At 46.6% G+C, this 20,248-nt stretch overlaps 1 long non-coding RNA gene across 1 annotated transcript in view; it reads right to left on the bottom strand.

The window, feature by feature from the left end:
* Positions 1–19,702, bottom strand: part of LOC115514007 — a 45,918-nt gene extending 26,216 nt beyond the window's left edge. Inside the window, exons 1-2 of the long non-coding RNA XR_003968856.1 lie at positions 19,692–19,702; positions 8,780–8,784 (exon numbers count right to left, since the gene is read on the bottom strand). This is a non-coding gene — a long non-coding RNA (uncharacterized LOC115514007). The remainder of the gene's footprint in view (positions 1–8,779; positions 8,785–19,691) is intronic.
* Positions 19,703–20,248: the final 546 nt, after the last annotated feature.

Genomic DNA, 20,248 nt, shown 5'->3' with positions numbered 1-20,248 from the left:
AGGAGGAAGGCAGCTCTGTTTGCTGGAAGAAGTCCAACCTTGGCGTCGCTGTATGAGGAATTCGCTAGAGCTAGAACAACCTCAGCAATTTGGACCTCAAATCTCTCACGCCACATTCAAGGTCTATTGTGTTCAGAAATGGCATCTGCCTGTCTCAATGCAGGGAGAGCAAGTCTCATCACTGGACATTGATATACGTATAACTCCTTCCTGGTTAGAGAAAATCATGCTTAGATGAGACCTGCAGGCATATAACACTAACCTGTATACGTTTCCTCCTTAGTAAGAGGGATAGTTTGGCCTCAACCGCCCACACTGTTATACAAGGTCCTATCTCATAACTGAATCCAGGCAACGCTTTCGTTTTGAAAATAAAGGTATACCTGTATCTACGCATAGATATAGACAGATGTCTGTATGTGATGTAATATAAAACAATAATTGACCATTAAAGAAAATGACATATAAAGAAAATAAAAAACTCCATATAAACAAAAGCATCCAAAGACTCTCATCCAGACAACCTCCGTTAACATTTTGTTGTATTTCTACCTGCCGTTTCTCTACGTACAGAGAGATTTTCCCCTCTCAACCTAGTTCTCAGCGTTTTCTAATCAGTGTCTTGTTTTTTGTTATATCGTGAGCACGTCCCTTGTAATCATACAGATTTAATAAGCATCATTTGTAACGTCTGCAGAATGTTCCGTTAAGACGAGTTACCATATTCACTTAATCATTCTCCCTCCTGAAAGACCTTTGTTTTCCAGCACAGCCCTTTTCTAAATTATGATAGCGAATAACTCTGTGTGCAAAGGCTTGCCCCCTGCCAACACACTAGTTTGGAGGGACCCTCTTTAAGATAGTAGCATAGAAGAGGGATTTCTGAGTCCAGGGTCATGAAGGCAGGGAGCCCAGGTTCAGGGTGGACCAGCAGACCAAGTTCATGAACTGATAACCTTGACCTTGTTGGTGTTCCGGCTCCCAAACATAAGACCTACCTGCAACAAGACAGCCTGGGCCAAAACAGATGTCCTGGGACCCACCACTGACTTGTCGAAACAGCATCCTGGGTCGAGCTTGGGCCTCTGGATTTCTAACAGTCTGTAGGTGATGGTAGGCTTCTGAACACAGGACCTCCAGGTGGGAACAAGTTTGGAAAAATGATTCTAGCCCTTCTGTTTATCTGTTGCTGTTAAAACTGCAGACGACAGACAGGCCTATTTCTAGCCCTGCCACTTGGCAAGGGGGAAAAAAAAAACACCTCATGACTGCAATCAGTTTGTTTCTTTTTGAAGTGTTAAGTTAAATTTTTTTTTTTAATTATCCCACACAAAGATAGGGAAATTGAGATCCCACTCATTAAGAGCCCTGCCTTTACCTTACATGATCTTTGCAAGTCAGCTGACCCCCATGTGGATTTCTATTCTTTTTCTCAGCATTTCCCTTGCTGAGCCCATTTGCAACTCTCTCTGCAAAGACTCTGAAGTCTTATTTTCTCTCTACAGGAGGATAGTGAGAGGGTCTCATCAGTTCCAATTCCAAATCTCAAAGGCTTCACCAGAATTTTAGCAATATAACGTTATACTTCCGCCGAAGGAAAAGTGTTTGGGAGCCATGGATGGGGTCCTTCAAGGAGGAAAAGTGAACCTGGCTCGAACCCAGGATGTGCTCAAACCTCTTTCCGGCTCCCTGAGACTCCGCGTGCTCCCATGCTGTTCCTTTTATTAGGAACAATGAATTCACACAAACCAAAATTGAGAGACAAAGATACAGAAACGAAGTCAAAAGCGGAGACCAATTTTGGAGCGTACGGGACTTGGGGCCAAGCTGGGTGTGATCCCGGAGGCTGCCACCCAATGGGATTCCAGACAAATATCTTGCCTCCCACATCTTGGCGCCAGGTCAAAACCTCTTTCTCAAAGGAGGCGCTGAAAAGGCGTCTGAGTATTAATTTGTCTGTTGTGAGAGGTTTTAGTGCTGCCATAAATCACTCCGGATCACAAACAGGGCTTCCGTGGAGGTGTCCCTAGGCTACTTGAACTTGGTAGGACCTGAAAAGAAGAAATTTCCCCCAAAGTCAGGAAGAGGGGGGGGTCCGACTACAGACTGTCTTTAATAACCTGAGGCGGATAAGAAGCAATGGCCCTGGTCCCGCAGAATCACCCAACAAAAGTGAAGCTGACACATGTGGGGTCCTGGTAGTTGAGAGATTTTTAAGGACGTGTGTCTCAAAAAGCAGAATGCGTTAAGCCCCGCGAGGCTGTGGTTCAACGTTAAAGGGTCCAGGTCAAGAAAAGGCAATATGCAGTTGTCTCCTTTTAACATTAGACGAACAGTCAGCTGGATCAGGTGAGAAGGGTGTACAATTGAGATGGCCAGGGCGACTGGTAACCCGGCCAGGTCATGGCTGCAACTCCAAAGTGGTTTGAACTTGAACTTTGAAGTTGCTTCACCCATGTCTCCAGCAATACTCAGCCTGATACAATGAACCCAGCCCAGGGTCCAATCTATATGTAGTCGCAGATGAAGAAAACAAAGGGATATAGCTCATTTTCTAACTTTATATTATTATTATTATTATCATTATTATTATTTGAGAGAGAGAGAGAGCACGAGCGGGGAGAGGGGCAGAGGGAGAGAAACAGAGAATCCCAAGCAGACTCCATGCTGAGCACAGAGCCTGACACGGGGCTCGAGCCCACGATCCTGGGATCATGATCTGAGCCGAAATCAAGAGTCAGATACTCAACCGACTGAGCCAGCCAGGCACCCCCGACTTTATATTATGAACACGCATCTTGTCTGTAGCGTGTGTGAGAAAGGCTAATCACCGAAGAGAAGTCCCAGGGCTGATCACCGAAGAGTCCTAGAGTAGTCCAGAATCTGTGATGTTAACCATCCCCCTTCTCCACCCATTGATTCTGATATTGGTGGTTGAAGGACCCATTGTGGCCAAGACCCTCTCCCAGAGCCCCAAGCCTGGCTCCATTCACAGGCCCCAAACAGAACATTTGCAGCCCCAGCTGAGCAACTGTGAGGTAAGTTCTGTGCTCCTAGGGTGAAAAGGCCACGGTTTCTTGGCCCATCTTTTGGAATGAATCACATAAGGAGGACTGTGTACTTGTTCTTTGTGCATGCAAGCCAGTGACTCAATTCTGACGGTGGTGTTCTGGTAAAATGGCCCTTGCCGGGCCTCATAAGCAAAAGACTTAGTCAAATGTGCTAATTCAGCTAGCTGACTATAGCTGACTCATCCTCAGAGTGCTCCTTATAGATTGTATTATTGCTCCTAAATACTCATTCTGTCCTCCCCCACTTCACCCAGAGCCTCAGTCAAGTAATACAAGCCAGTAATAGAATATCAGTAACCTAAGCAAGAAATAAATGTGTGTCGTTTTAACCAGTAAGTGATGGGGAGTGTTCGTTACTGTAGCAAAAGCAGGTTAACACAGCCTGTGCCTTGACAGGCCTATACAAGAATACAGGCCCTTTTTGCCCAGCTTTGTTCTCTTAAGCCTACTGTGTGCTAGGCATTATCCCAGGATAATTGAGCAAACCTCACAAAACAGAACCTGACCACACCCTACCTTTCCGCTTTTTGCTATGGAAACAAATCATGTCACCTGTCTTCTTTGAACCTTTCAACGGTGTTCCAGCTAACTCAGAATTAAAGCCCGAGTCCCTTATGATGGCCTGGAGGACCCTGCAGAGTCTGGCTCTAGTTTCCTCTGTGACCTCATTTTTAGCCGCCCCCCCCCCCGCCCCTGTCACCCATTTCTCAACCAGCTTGTTCCTCGAATCAGCCAAGTATGCTTGTGCCTTTCTTCATGCTCTTTTCTCTTTCTTGACTCCTGTTCCCCAAGACACTCAGGGCTTACGCCCTCCACTCCATAGCCTTTGCTTAAATGCCCCCCTCCTCATCGAAGCCCGCCTTGACTACCCAGCTAGGATTGCAACCCTCCCCTGTTACTCCCCCTGCACCTCTCCCATGCTATAATTCTCTCCATTGCACTTGTCATCAGTCTATCTGGCAAATCATCTACGCCAGCAGGTCTCAGAATATGGCGCACAAACCCCTGAAGATCTCTGAGCCACATCTAAACTATTTTCCTAAGAATCCGGAGATGTTATTTGTCCCTTTTGCTGTGTGGGCATTTGCGCTGATGGTACAAAGGCCGTGGTGGCTAAAGTGCTGGCAACTTCACAGGAATCACGTCAGTGGCACCAACCTTTACTGCTGGTTAGCGTACCCGTAGCCCCGCCACAGTAATAAAGGTGATAGTTTCACTTAAGAAAGTCCCTGAGGGCCCCTGGGTGGCTCAGTCGGTTGAGCCTCTGACTTCAGCTCAGGTCATGATCTCGCGGTTCCTGGGTTCAAGCCCCGCGTCGGGCTCCGTGCTGACAGCTCGGAGCCCGGAAGCTGCTTCGGATTCTGTGTCTCCCTCTCGGTCTGCCCCTCCCCCGCTCGTGTTCTCTCTCTCTCTCTCTCTCTCTCTCTCTCTCTCTGTCTCTGTCTCTCTCTCTCTCTCAAAAATAATAAACATTAAAAAAGATTTCAAAAAAGTCCCCGAGGAAGCTGCATATATTATTAATTTGATTAAATCTTGACCCTTGAGTGCACATCTTTCTAACGGTCTGAGAACCCGGCATAAAGCCCTTCCATCATGGACCAAAGTATGAGAGCTGCCTTCAGAAAAAGCAGCTGTGCCATTGCTGGAGTTGCAAGTTGAACTAGTCAGAAAATAAAGAAAAATAAAGAAAATAAAGAAAAATAAAGAAAATAAAGAAAAATAAAGAAAATAAAAGAAAAAGAAAAAATGCTACTCTTCTCTAAATCTTTGTTTTGGAAGAAAAAAATGGAGCCTTTTTTCACTGACTCTATGTAATTTATATTAAAATGTCATGAGTACATTGTTACTTTTAGATCTTCGCATGCATTTACATTTTTTTCCGTTGTAATTTCTAGTACTGTAATTGTCAGGAGCTACAACCTGCCCCAACAAAATTTCTTTGAGGGCCTCAATAATTTTTAAGAATGCAACGGGGTTCTGAGACCAAAGATTTAAGCACCTGCTGCTATATACAACTGATTATTTTTTGTCTTCCTCTTTTAGAATGCAAACTACGTAAGGCAGAAGTGGTTTTCTGTCTCGTTCACTGCTGAGTTCCCAGTATGGACAAGGGCCCGGCAAGACGAAGCCCTCAGTATAGACGCGCTGAATGAATGAGTGAGTGAATGAGAGAATGAGTACCACCAACCACACCTTCCGATCACCAGGGCCTACCTGCTGGCTTTCCCGTGACTATCTCCAAGGCGCAGCCCCTGAGGCCTAGCTGAGGTCCCGTATCCATCCATCCGTTCCAGGGTATTTGCCAACACCCTGCCCTCTCCAAACCAGACCCGTTGCCCATTCTGAACCTCCACTGTTCCACTCATCCCGGCCCTTAAAGCCGGGAAGTGTAGCATAGCATAGTATATACTCACCTCGTTTCTGTGTTTATGTGTATTTCCTTTTCTTCCCCACCAGACTCTAAAACCCTGGAGTGCCATGTGCCATGATTCCTTAGTCTCTTCTTCAGCTCTAAGCACAGAGCCTAGCACAGAATAAGCGCTTTCAAATGAATATAGCAGTCCCTGCTCATTTGTGGGGGATACACTCCAAGCCCCCCAATGGATGTCTGAAAGCACGCACAGAACTGAAGCCTGTACATACATTTTTTCCTATGCATATATCCGTCTGATACAGTTTAACTTGTCTCTTAGACACAGTCCAAGATGAACAACAGCTACTAACAGCAAAACAGAACGATTATAATGACATACTGTAAGGAAAGTTCTGTCAATGCGGTCTCTCTCTAAGATAACTTGCGGGTCCACCCTCACCCTCCTCTTGTGATGATGTGAGAAGATAAAGTGCCACGTGACGAGATGAAGTGAGGGGAGTGACGTGGACACTGTGACACAGTGTTAGGCTGCTTTTGACCTGACCATGCATCAGCAAGACGCTCATCTGTTTTGGGCCCTCGGGGAACCAAAACCATGGAAAGTGACACCACGGTTAAAGGGGACTGGTTTACATGCTTCTTACATAAGTGAGTGAGGGGCGCCTGGGTGGCTCGGTCAGTTAAGCGTCCGACTTCGGCTCAGGTCATGATCTCACGGTTTGTGGGTTCGAGCCCCGCATCGGGCTCTCTGCCGACAGCTCAGGGCCTGGAGCCTGTTTCAGATTCTGTGTCTCCCTCTCTCTCTGCCCCTCCCCTGTTCATGCTCTGTCTCTCTCTGTCTCAAAAATAAATAAAAAACATTAAAAAAATTTTTAAATAAGTGAGTGATACACAACAGAAATATCTGTTGACATGAATAGCATATATACACACACATTCAGAAGAATTGTTTCCAGCAGCCAATTAAAAGCTTTCTCCAACGACTGCCGGAATCCCACACATTTCTGTACTCATAGCTAAGCCTTTTACTTACTCCGGAAGGTTCTCTAGTTAACCCTCACTGGCCAGTGCACCAGAACTAGTATCCAGGTGTCTGCTTCATGGCCACAGGCCCAGTAACTGAGCCCAGACACGGTTCCCTTGCAGGGGTCCTTGCCTTGGTGATAATAGTACCATTTCTCAGGCTTCTGCTATGCATGAGTCAGTATGCTCATAGATATATACAATCCCTGGGCCTTTCAGCAACCTAATAGGGGAGAGCACATAAGAACCAAGAGGTCAGGTCTAATTAATTTGTTGTGATCACCTGGCACAGTACTTGGCACATAGTATATACTCAATTAATGTTTAGGGAATAAATGGATAAATAAAAGAATCCCATAAGATGGGTGTTCCTATTCCATTTCATAGATGAATAAACTGAGCCTCATAGAGTTTAGGCAGCCCATCCATCATATCACCACCACCTCTGCATCTTCAGGGCCACTGATGAAACACATGGGTTTGCCCCACAAGCTGTTCCACCCAGTTGGAGAAAACAAAGTTTTCAGGTCACAGATCCTTCCGGTCTTGGTCCATCCTACTGTTCATTCAGCAATAATCTCTCGGCTGCAGTCACCTGGGACAAGTCAACCTTGGCCCTTCTAACCCAGCCATCCTCCTCAGAACAAGCAGGTGCATTTTCAAAGTGCATTAAACCTCTTACGTTAAACCTCTTTTCAGCCAGTTTGTCCAGACCCAAGACCAACACCACCAGGGCCAGCGAGCCACCCAGAGGGCAACACAGGCCAAAGGAAGCCATCCTGCTTTCAAGAAGCGTGAAGCCAGGAGCACTTCTTCCAGTTCTCCTCGGTGTCTGTTTCTGGGGGCAGAAAAGCCAAGAAGGAAGTCGGGGAAATGCAGGCCAAACTATAGGCTCAAGCTGCACCCAACCTCCCCATGCTGTGACTATAGTTTTTGCTGGAAGGTAACAAACACGTGGCCTGGGCAAGTCTATGGGGGCTAATGCTTTGCTTCCTGCGTGCTTCTAAGAGCTGCACTTAGAACTGGAGAAACAGATGTAGGAAAGGGCTAGGAAGGCCAGAGTTTGCTTTCTTCTTCAACGCCCGGGGCCCTCACGGCCTGGTTACAACCATCCTTTGCTCAGTGAGTGGCAACTCACAGCACAAGGAGCAAGCAGCCTCTTGTGTGGGCTAACAAAGCAGCCGAAAAGAATCACCAGGGCCCCAGGCAGGAAGGCCCCAGGATGGGAAGGCCCCGGGCTCAGGCCTTCTCAAGCTCTCTGGACCCCACAGGCATCAAGGCACGGCACCTCCTTGGCAATGGGAGGGGAGACCAGAGGGACAGGCCCTTCCCCTGCAGACTCTGCACAGAACAGAGTGGCTGTGGCACCTTCCCCCCAAAAGTTCTTTTATTACTCCAGGTTGCTTTCCACTTTTAAAAGGAACACATTTCAAAAGTAGAAAATTTACATGAAAAAAAAATTTTTTTTTTTAAACGGGGGCGCCTGGGTGGCATCCGACTTCAGCTCAGGTCATGATCTCACACTCCGTGAGTTCGAGCCCCGCGTCGGGCTCTGTGCTGACAGCTCAGAGCCTGGAGGCTGCTTCGGATTCTGTGTCTCCTTCTCTTTCTGCCCCTCCCCTGCTCATGCTCTGTCTCTCTCTGTCTCAAAAATAAATACAGACATTAAAAAAAAATTTTTTTAAGTAGAAAATTTGATGCATAAAAAGAAGAATTCAAAAAAAGAAAATTAAAATGACCTGTGACCCCACCCATTCTCCAGAAATGACAGTTGTGGATATTTTGTACAAAACCTCCAGTCTTTCTGGCACACATCTTCAGGCTTCAGCACATTGATGTTGATCTCGCCGTGTTCATACTATTTCATAAATGGGTTTTCCGCCAAATGCTACACGGTAAACATTTTCTTCGTCACAGTAAATAAGACTGTATTGTTCTAAAAGCATACACGGTGTTCCGTCATCATCTGGAATTTATTTAAGCGTTCGTTTTTTTAACTATGGCCTCTCATTGAACTTTTTCACTCTCCTAAACAGAGTGCAGAAGATCTTGAATATAAATTGGGCACTTCGATTATTTCCTTAGGAGGGTGACTAGAAATGGAATTATTGGGTCAAAATGTACACATATTTAAAAGCTGTTGCAACAGCCTTATGAAGGTATAGTTGACATACAGTCAATTGCACATATTTAAAGTGCTCCGTTTCATAATTTTTGACATATGTACACACACGTGAAACCACTGCCCCAATTAAGATAATGAACGTATCTGTCACCCTTGTGACTTTCTCTGTACCCCTGGTAATCTCACCCTCTCTCCACTCTCCCCATCCTCGCGACCACTGCCCTGCTTTCTGTCAGTATGGATTAGCTAGCATTTTCTAGGGTTTTCTACAAACGAAATCATACAGTATGCAGGCTCCTTCCTCCGGCTTCTTTAGCTAGCATGCTTGTTTTGAGATTCATTCACATTACGGCATTTTTTCACTAGCTCATCGCTTCTTATTACGGAGCAGTATTCCACGGCGTAGCTAGGAAGGAGAACACGTTTCTAACGCACTTGGTGACCAAGTCGTCTGTGCTTCTTGAGACTCTTGCTCGTAAACGTGTGGGGATTCGGAGCTGACCACCCCTGAGAAGTGAGGATTGAAATTCCACATGTTCCCGCTGCCTCATTCTGCATTCTGAATTGCATAGCCTCCAACATGGATCACCAGGAGAAAATGAAGATTGCCAAGAAGATATGCAGGAGAAGGGAGACCAGTGAGGGCAGCAGCGGCATTAATGGAGCCAGGGGCTTCCTGCCTCAGCCCTCCCAGCCCAGAAGGGACTGTTTCCTGCAGGCTGTCAAAGGAGACCGCACCAAACCGGTTTTCACTCACTGGTAGTGACAGGTGTGGATAAGCAGGGCGTTGGGACAATACAGGTTCTCAGGTCGCACAAATAAGTGTGTGTGAGGCACTTCTGCTCCCCTGTAGCCATGCATGAACTTGGCACCGACACAGACAAATGTAACTGTAAAATAGGGAAAACAGAGCAAAACAAAACAAAAAAACACCCTATTTGCTTTGCTACTAGACTGTAAAACCACTCGAGGGTAGAATCTGTGGCTGACTCATCTTTCTACGCAGCCTCTCACTCTGGTAAATCCTCAATGCATTTTTCTTGAATGCTGTGGACTACATTTTCTTTGAAATAGCTCATCTCCTGCCCAGCACCACGGAGACAGAAATCAGGTGACCTCAGGGAAGATGGGCTGGGGGCTGGGGGCTGGGCCTGCCACGTTCGGGGAAGGACGTGTCCTTCCGAGGAAGACGAAGGTGAAAGTAGCTGGAGAGTTAATTTCACAGGTCACACGAAAACATGTTCACGACCAAGGAAGGAAGAGTTCCTATGACAATTACAGTCCTGGTTTCTGTAACGGGTCATGTGGTTGTAGCTGGTATTTATAATTACCCTCCCCCGCTAGTCATTCTGTATTTCCTTTGCCTTCGCTGAACAGCTCACCTGGTCTTCATTCTTCCCCCAGTGGGATAACCCAGACCTTCATTCCTGAAGGATCTGTCTGGGCCATTAGAAGTCCTGCCTGGATTCTAATGGTTGTTGTAGTTTTCCAGTGACCTTAAGTCCAGGGCACGGTAATACTAGGTGACACACTAGGAGATGTCCTATATGCCAGGCACAGTCTTCCTTACCTCCACTGCCGAGTAGCAGTGCCCTTTGTCATCAGGATCCACCACCCCAGCCATCATTGCCACTACTTCTGTGCCTGCTGATTTATTTTTTTTTAATTTTTTTTTCCACGTTTATTTATTTTTGGGACAGAGAGAGACAGAGCATGAACGGGGGAGGGGCAGAGAGAGAGGGAGACACAGAATCGGAAACAGGCTCCAGGCTCTGAGCCATCAGCCCAGAGCCCGACGCGGGGCTCGAACTCACGGACCGTGAGATCGTGACCTGGCTGAAGTCGGACGCTTAACCGACTGCGCCACCCAGGCGCCCCTGTGCCTGCTGATTTAAAGGAACAAAGAGGGGCGCCCGGGTGGCTCAGTCGGCTAAGCGTCCAACTCTTGGTGTCGGCTCAGGTCACCATCTCACGGGTTCGTGAGATAGAGCCTACTTGGGATCTCTCTCTCCCTCTCTCTGCCCCTCCCCTGCTCTCTCTCTCTCTCTCTCTTTCCCCTCCTCTGTTTGTATCACAAAGTAAATATATACGTGTAGTTTTAAAACTTAAAAAAATAAATAAAATAACAACGATCCCAGAGTGGCTGAATGGCAGTCTCAACTTCCGGTTATGTGGAATCATTATCCTGTTCCATTATCATTATGGGACTTCCGGTTCCATTATCATTATCCTAAGACCTCCAGGCCAGCAGAGCACGAAGTCACACCAACAAGCCGCAAACATTTTGCTAGTGGGGCACTAGGAGTGTAGCTTTCTCGCCGCTCCCCACCCACAAGCTCCTCTGCTTTCGTTAACATGCAGTCCTGTGTCATCCCCTCTTTTGAGACACTCTGATCTCCCCAGCTGGGGTCAGTCACTCCCTCCAGCACCCCCCCCCCCCCTTATTCTCTATTGTGTTGAAATTACTTGCTTATTCATTCAACAAGTGAATCAGGAGCTATCATGTGCTAAGTACTCTGGTCCTTCTCAGTAGTCCTTCCAGAATACAGTAGAGCAAAAGGCCCTGATGACAATTGTCAGTCCATATGTTAAGAACAATGAGGGAAGGATACTGTGGGCCCGCTGAGGAAAGGCACCTGTCGTGGAGTGGTCGGGAAAGTAACAAAGGTTTTCTGGAGTGGTTGGGCCCTAAAGTAAGCCTTGAAGAGTGGAGAGGACTCAGCCTGATGCAGGAATTACAAAGGACGTGGGGAGGAGGGAGCAAAGTCAGAGAAGTGACAGGTGGGAGAAGAGATGTGCAGACAGAGGAGATGGCACACTCACCCCCGCCCCCCCAGAGGACATGGAATCAGCCAAGGCAATATGGCTGAATAATCTTACTCTGGTGGTCAAGAGCCTACTAAGCGGCAGAGCTGGAGAGAGGGGTAAAAGCCAAAGCATGAACATGGACTTTGTACGCCATGTTAGCTGGGTCACAGGGAACCTTTGAAGTTTGAGTGAGTGACTTAAACATATATTTTAGGTGAGTCTTTCTTGCTCAGGTAGGGAGGAGCAAATAATGAGGATGAGACCAAATCAGACAGACTAGTTATGAGGGAACAGCAATAATAATAAAAAAAAAGGGGGGGGGTATGGAAAACCTAAAGTAGGGCTGTGTTAGCTGGGATGCAGAAGTAGAGATGAGCATGATGAGTATTTCAAAGGCAAAGTTGATAAGGCTTGGTGTTTGAACACGATGTGGTAGCTAAGGGGGAGGAAGAGTCAACAGCGACTCCCAGGTTTCCGAAGAGGTCCGGTGTGGACAGTATGTCACCATTAACTAGGACTCACCTGGTTTATCCCCTTCTCCATCCTCAGAGATCAATAGAGTTCCTAAGCGATAGCCAGTGTTTAATATTTCTGAATGAATGAGTGCGTGAGTCAGTAAAGAATAGGGCCACAGTCTTGCCTCAATGCCCAACTCCAAGGGACATCTATACAGAGTACAAGGTGAGGGGTGCCCTGAAGTCAGGCAGCTAGAGGCCCTGCAGAGAAATCTTGCTTTGAGGCTGGTCCCCTGTCTCAGCAGCCTGAGTTTCACAGGGGGGGGGGAGTGCTACATGAACCCTCAACCACAGCAAGGAACGGAGGATGACAAATAACCACAAGCAGAGGTGACTTGGATCCTTGTCACATTCAGGCTATTGATAGCTCGTCAGGTCTCGTAAGAGAAGAATCCCAGGAGCCTGACCTAGAAAAAGAAAAACAGACTCAGAGACTTTCGTTAGCAAAAAAAAAGACTGAACGTGACCAAGGCCAATGTTTACAAAGTCACGAAGAGAATCCCGAAGCAAAGAGATTCTAGCCCGTTTCTTAGTATAAAATGTTATCAGAAGTCAACTAAATAGAAACTCCTGGAAAAGGGACCACACTGAATTTGGAGATCCATCGGTTGAAGGGAGGTGAGATCCAAGACTACAACAGATTTCTAAAGTGTTAAACTGATGATGGCTGATAAAGTTGCGAGAAGTCAACCTGGGTGTTTGTGGTACATACCTTGTATAGGATGGGAGAGTTGACTCCTTTTCTCCTCCAACCCTTCCCTTTCTTGTCTTTGTTGAGAACTCTCCTGTGGGCTTTATAGATCCCCACGGGCAGCCTTCTTTGTTCAGTGTCCTTGAACAAGTTTTTGGACTCTGCTTCAGATTCATCACTATAGAACAGGCAGTGACACTGACCTTGGAGAACTGAATGAGATCGGACACAGAGTATGAGCTCAATAAAGGTCTGATTTCATTCTCAGGAGCAGAACCCTGTCACAATCTTAGAAGAAATCAACCTTTTTGAGTTTCCCACCAAAGAGAAAAAAAAAGTATGCTCACTTTCTGTAAGAATTAAATGAGACAAAGGAGAGGGAAGTGTTTTGTCCACTGTGAAGAATTTTCTAAAGAAGAAAATGATGATTGCTGTGTGGGGGTGAGGAAGGAAAATTAGGCCCCTTATTCTCTGGAGGTCCTGAGGATTTTCACCCAGAGCTGTGACATTTTGTCTTTAATTCGAGGCCCGTGGTTCGGATTGGAGATCTGTGCACCAGATTGCTCGAGGACTAGGCTTGGGACGCCCCTCAGGACCACCCAGGAGTCTGAGCAGCCACAGGACGCCTGCAGCTTGTTGACTTAAGAATATGAGCCACTGGAATGTACTACACCTGTCTGTACTGGCTACCTAGCCTTGTAGTCCTTCAAGGTGTTTAATTTAATCTGCAGAACTCTATACAGTGGGACCCTCATTCCCTCTGAGGTTATTGCTTGCTTTTTATAACATCAAGCTAGGAAGTTGTAAAATTACACAGTGTGGGAAAAATACCAAGAACCTAACCTCGATTTGACCACCTACCAACTATGTGGTCTTGAGCAAATCATTTCACTTCTTTAAGCCTCAGTTTCCTAGCCTTTCAAATGGGACTTATAATCCCTGCTTCTCTCTCAAGGTTATGACAATCAAGAAACTCTTTGTGCACTATAAGCCGTGATATAAAATAGATGCATAAAATTAGTCTTATCATTTCTGCTACATTCGTTGCGTGAGGCTACACTGTGCTCCAAGAACATAACAAAGAATCGTTTCTTACTTACATAAAGTCAGATGTGGATCGGGCGGTTCTCGAGGGCAACTCTCGTCTATTCAGTGATTCGTGGATCCAGGCTCCCTCCATTTTGAGATGCTGACATCTCAACATCTGACGCCCTGGGTTGGGAAAGAAGAAGAGAGGGACAGTGATTCATCCAGGATGTTATTAAAGGTCATACCTGGGGATGGTTGTATATCACTTCTACCTACATCCCACTGGCAGAGCCCAAACATACGGCCCCAACCTAATTCCAAGTGAGAGTAAGAAATTTAGGGGAGTCCAGGGACCAACTGGTGAATACCACTGTCTCTGCTACACCTGCACTAATGACAAAAATTCACAGGTTTAGGAAAACGCAAGGCAAAGGACAAAGACCTTAGAATCAGATAAGCCTAGATTCAAACCCAAGCTTTGTCGCTTACTAGCTATATGACATCGAGCACCATGCTTGACTTTTCACATCCTCAGTTTCCTCATCTTTAAAATGGGAGTGTTAATAGAACCTACCTCACCGTTTTACTGTAAGGACTATATGAGGTAATGAGTGTAAAATGCTTTTTATCTGACACATAATAAATGTTTAATAAATCGTGGGTGTTTGTTTTATTTGTATTCCAGTCTCTGAATCTTGCCACGACTGCCCCACCTCTGTAGGTATGACAGCCTGAGAAAACAAGATCTTAACACTCACCAACTCCCATCCCAGCAACACTTTATTGCTAGTAAAACGTGATCAAAATGACCTGCAGAAAGAAGGAATCATTGGGGGGTTATTCATTTTCCAAATAAGCAGCTTGTATTCTGGTCCAGGTGCCAGTGACCAAGGGTCCCACTATTTTATAGAATATCTATGGGTAAATTAGGAAAAAAAAGCACTGCTTGGTGTATCACAATACAATGGGGCCCACTGACTGATGATTGTGGATTTCGCTCACTCCTCTGCCAAACACTCTTGTGCAGTGACCAACATGCACAAGTGTACCCAGAAGTCCTGCCAGCAATATAAAAATAGAGAACATACAGTCCTACTATTGAGGAATTCACCAGGAAATTCTGGGAAGACAGAGCCACAGTTAATCAACTCTACTTCCCAGGAGAGCAGAGAAGAGGAAGCAAATACTTTTGTGGATACAAAAGGCAAAAAGTTGCCCCTTCTTCCTTCTCCCCCTTCCCATAAACTAGTCTGTCCTAAAGTGTGTTTTAAGTCTTGGATGGTCCTGCAGAGTTAAAAGGATTCAATTGCCTTTGGTCTCTCTGAATAGATGCCAATCACAGCCCAAGACATACTCTACTTTGGTATAAGTCCCTCCCCGACTCTCTAACAGGTTGTTTACTTTGGAGAGCTCACTTAACAGCCCATGCCTCAGTTTCCCCAGCACAGAACGAACAGGGGATACTAATCACAAGTCTATTAAGGGGGACAAATAACATCATGAGCTTTGAAAATTATTAACAAATATTATGTATAAATATAAGTGCATAGAGATTATTGTTATTTTCTGTGGATAATTGGTTAACCTCTATAGTACTTAGCAGTCATAGTTTTTAGGAGATATCTTTAGAAAGCACCTTTATTTATTTGTTCTAAGCATTTTCTCCGAAAGAGGACAAAGTGGGTGCTAGAATCTGATATTAAGAATTACAGTAAGCTACAAATAAGAGAAGCCTGAAAAACAGTAGCATAAATAATTTAGAAGTTTTTCTTTTTTTCCTCATGTAACAAGACGTCCGTAAAGAAGGCTTTCTAGTACCAGCACAGTGTTAGTATTGTGACCATACTATCCAAGACCCGCGCTCTTTCTGTCTCTCCTCTCAGCCATTCTTAGCTATGCCGTTAGCTCAGGGTCATAGGACCCTCCAGGATTATGGTCTCACTTGAGGCAAGAAAAAGGAGGAGGGAAAAGGGAGTCTCCACTGGAGTTCTACTCAATACTCATCTGCTTCTCATTGGCCAAAGAAGTATCACAGGGCAACTCCTTTCTGCAAAGGAACCTGGGAAATGTAGGTTTTTAGCTGGGCACATGGCTCTGCGAGCAAGGAAGTAGGGAAAAATGAATATTAGGTAAACCTCTAATAGTGTAGACCAGAGGGTTTAAGGCACCAGTTGATTGAGACAAGGAATAAAGACGTGGTTTAAGAAAAAAAGGCGGCGGGGGATAGGGGTGCCTGGGGGGCTCCAGTTGGTTGTCTGATTCTTGATTTTGGCTCAGGTCGTGATCCCAGGGTCATGGGAATCGAGCCCCAAGTCAGGCTCCATGTTAAGCGTGAATCCTGCTTGGGATTCTCTCCCCCCTGCCCCTCTCCCCTGCTCATGTTCTTTCTCCGTCTAAATATAACTAGCTAACTAACTAAATAAATAAATAAACAAGTAAATAAAAATTTTAAAAAGTTTATGGGGTAACTGCCGTATCAGTCAGCTACTTCCACAATGATACTGCCTCACCGTCGTGAGATCTCAGTGACACATAACAATAAACATCAAGGGACAGCCGGCGGTCAGCTCAGTGACCCTTACCAAACACGACTGGGCTTGTTCATATGTCTGGGATTTGGCTGGCACAGCTGGGTGACTGCTCTGCTCCTCGGGGTCCCCCCTCTCCAGCAGGCTAGGTCACACGTGCTGTCATGGTAATGACAGATGACAAAGAGGGCAAGAAGGAACCCGCAAGGCCTCTCGAGGTCTAGGCTCAGAATCGACACACCCCAGCTCCACTTCATCCTATTGGCCAAAACAAGTTCATGACCAACCGCAGACACAGCCTTGGAGGGCAGTACAAGGTGACATGGCAAAGGGCATGGACACAGCCGGGGTGAAGAATTAGCGTCATGTTTATAATCTTCCCCTTCCTCTTTCCAGGGGACCTCAGACCGAGGGGCTAAAAGAGGGGTTACGTGTCTGAAAAGTGTTCTCTAGGTGGTAGGGTTCATCACACTGACACTCCCTCACGGGTCTGCTGCCAAAAGAGTCACGTCCAAGCAGCGTGATCACTTTATTTCCTACAGCTCACTGTGGGAGGTTCACGTCTTCCCAGGAAGTAGAGAGATAACGTCAGGAGTTTTAAAATGGCGGAAGAGCCGAGACGACAAGGACCGCATCGGGATTAGGAGGAGGAATACAACTCTTTCAGCTGCAGAAATGGCATTCACCTGAACTTGGAACTAACATAAAACTGAACCTGTTTCAAAGCCGCCTTTTCTGCACAGTGCTGCTATTGTGCAGTGGGTGGTACAGATTTTAGCTAACCCTACAAAATCCATTTCCCCGGACACATCCTGCAAGGTTTCTCTGACTGCTGGTGGCAAAACACCTCCATGGAGCTCATTCGTCAAATAGTGCTGTCATTCAGCCTCATTCCTCCCTGCGGCACACGCTGGAAGGGAGAATTTCTCCTCTGGGGTCTTGGGCTTGTCTGTTCATGGTCCTCTAAGTCACAGCAAGGAGAGAGGAAAACATGGGAGAAAATGAAAGTGTCCAAAGGAAACAGCCAACTGTACAGAAATGGTGTTTTCAGACCAGCTTCAGGAGAACCTGACAAGGACCTTCTTTCTCTACAGAGGAGAACAAGAATGCAGTCAGCATAGGGCTTGCCCTGGGGTAGAGTGGAATGGGTTACAAGAGGCCCGATTTCTACTTTAGATAAGCGCGTACCCGTCTCTGTGCCTCAGTCTCCCCACACGAGCAACTGGAACTGGATGAAACCGAAGTCCCACCCAGTCCTTTGAGTCTGTGTCTGGGAAAAACCAGGAGGCCACCAACTCAAGGAATTTGTACAGGATCATGCACGTGTCGTCCCCGAGAGGGGGAAGATGACAGGTGAGCTTGGCATCAGAACGATCGGGAAATAAGAGCTCCCAGCCCAGGAGAGCAGATACTTAACAATAAGCCCTCAGAAGGGGCAAGGGGGTGTGCATGCTGTAAAAAAGAGGTGGGGAGGACACTGGGGGAGTATATTTTGCAGAAGCGGGATTCCTTTCTTTTTTAAGTTTTTTAAATTTGTTTGAGAAGGAGAGAGAGAGAGAAGAGAGAGAGAGACAGCACGAGCAGGGGACGGTCAGACAGAGAGGGAGAATCCCAAGCAGGCTCCGCACTAAACATAGAGCCTGACATGAGGCTAATAGCACAGAGCCTAACTCAGGGCTTGAACCCACAAACCGTGAGGTCATGACCTGAGCTGAAATCAAGAGTCGGACATTTAAGCGACTGAGCCACACAAGTGCCCTTGGAGAAGCGGATTCTGAAAACAGACTTTTCTTCAGAACACCAGAGGAACTGGGACACAGAACGCCCTCTGAAATGTGTGGGCAGTGTTCCCGGCAGACAACCTCAACTCCCGGATCCAAAGAGGGTGACCACGTCCAGTAGGGACAGCCACATGGCATTTTTGAACCTGCTGTGCAGTTCCAAGAGGAGAACGAGTTATTATATTTATTTATTTAATATAGGGGTCCAGAGCCCTGAAATTAATTGGATCTAAATATCCGTTCATCGATCAAACGTGAACCAGTCTCAGCCACCATGTGCCAGTGGGGTATTTTGTTCCCTTCCTGGCTCCATAACATACATGGGTGACAAATGCCATCGCCTCTCAGCCACAGGTGGAGACCCCAGCCGGGGAGACACAACAGAGAGGCAGCACGGTCCCGACCGGAAATGTAACCGGTCAGCCTCTTGTCTCCTCACCCTCGCTTCTAGACCAAATTTCCTGCCCTGAAATGCTGTCCACGGCCAGACTGAGGAGCGGAAAGAAAGAAAGAAGAAAGAAAGAAAGAAAGAAGAAAGAAAGAAAGAAAGAAAGAAGAAAGAAAAGGAAAGAAGGAAGGAAGGAAGGAAGGAAGGAAGGAGGGAAGGAAGGAGGAAGGAAGGAAGGAAGGAAGGAAGGAAGGATGGAAGGAAGGAAGGAAGGAAGAAGGAAGGAAGGAAGAAGGAAGGAAGAAGGAAGGAAGGAAGGAAGAAAAAAAAGAAAGAAATGGAAAGAAAAAGTAAAAGAGGAAAGGAAAAGAAGAGGAAAGAAAAAAGAAAAGAAAAGAGAGAAGAGAAGAAAAGAGAAGGGGCTTTTAAAATTAGCGTCGTAGGATATGGGGCTGGTGGGAGGAGGGGATGAGAAGGATCTTGGAAGTACTCCAGCTATTTTATTCCAACGTTTTCATTCCGGTTTGGAGGTCTGGGACACATTGATTCACAACTTTATAGCTCTCATTCAGTGTTGATTTATGGGTTGACCAATCTGGGCCTAATCAGTTGGAGAAGGATTGGTTTTTCGGTCCAATAATGTTATATTTATGAGCCCATGAAGTGCACTGTGGCTGCAGCCCCGCCTGGAGTCAATAGAACAGAACTCCTAAGATCTCCGAGAGGGGAGTTCACCGACTATTTTCTGCTCCCAGATCAGGCTTAGAGCCCCCCTGTACATTAAAGGCTTCTGGTGTCATTTCGTATTTAAACCCCAAACTGCCTGCCTGTAAATCTCTCACAACCGTGAACAGCTCTGATGGGTTTGAATGTTCCCGGTTCCGTCTCCTGTCACTTTTTCCCCCTCTTTCTTTTTTGACTGTGGAAGGAACTAGCCGGAGACAGAGCCCCAGACGCTGCTGGGTGCTGGCTGGAAAGCATGCAGCTGCGGCTGCAGAAACGGGGCAGGCTTCGGACGGACGTGCGCTAGGAGAAGCCCCGCCAAGGCCGCGCAGAGTTCAGCGGGTTATCATGTGCTTCCGGCTCCATTTGTGGTTATTCTGGTTCAGTAACTCTAAAGAAATGAGCGGCCTGAATAGACAGGAACCAGTTGAGAAGCCTGCCTTGGTGGGGAGGAAATAGAGGTACTCAGATCACAAGCATCTTTCTGTTTTGCTTTGAGGCAAAAGAAACTGTCCTTGTCATTCTTGGGAGTCCTGTGCTCCGGTCCGCCCCGGGGCCAAGCATTTGCAAGGCACCTCCCCGCAGTGGTGGCCCATGGTGGGTACCAGCAGTAAATGTCCGCTGCCAGCCTTGACCCCCTGATTCACCCCTGGAGGTCTCCCGGCAGTAGGTGCACCCCCACGGTTCATCCTGAGAAGAGAAGCATCTAGCAGCAGGAAGACCACTCAGAAAAGTCCCAGGCATCTGACGGGGAAAGGGAGAAAGCTGCAAATTCTAAATTTCACAGTCGGAGCCCTACAGAGATGACCATATAGACGTGCTTACAAACGGGAGTTTTCAGTATCCCGGGTGGATTGTTTACCACCATTGGATGAAAAGTCAAATGCGTTGTCCAGACCAGGGATCAGCAAACATTCTCTGCAAAGGGTTAGATGGTGAATGTTTTTGGCTTTGCAGGGCATATTTGATCTCTGTCACATCTGCTGCTGCTGCTTGTTTCCATGATTTAAAAATGTAAAAATCACTCCTAGCTCCCAGGCTGAATGAGACCAGGTTACGGGCCACAGTTAGCCTGACCTCGGTCTGAACAACGAACACAATGTTCTTTTTCATGCACACTGTGGGCTCCGTCCCACGTGTGTGTTCACGTGTTGAGTGTGTGTCCACTCTCAGGGGCAAAGGCGTTGGAAGA

This window comes from Lynx canadensis, chromosome B2 (assembly GCF_007474595.2).
Source record: "Lynx canadensis isolate LIC74 chromosome B2, mLynCan4.pri.v2, whole genome shotgun sequence".
Taxonomy (NCBI): Eukaryota; Metazoa; Chordata; class Mammalia; order Carnivora; family Felidae; genus Lynx; species Lynx canadensis.
Note: the sequence above shows the minus strand (reverse complement) of the source record. Positions and strands in the feature narration are given on the sequence as shown.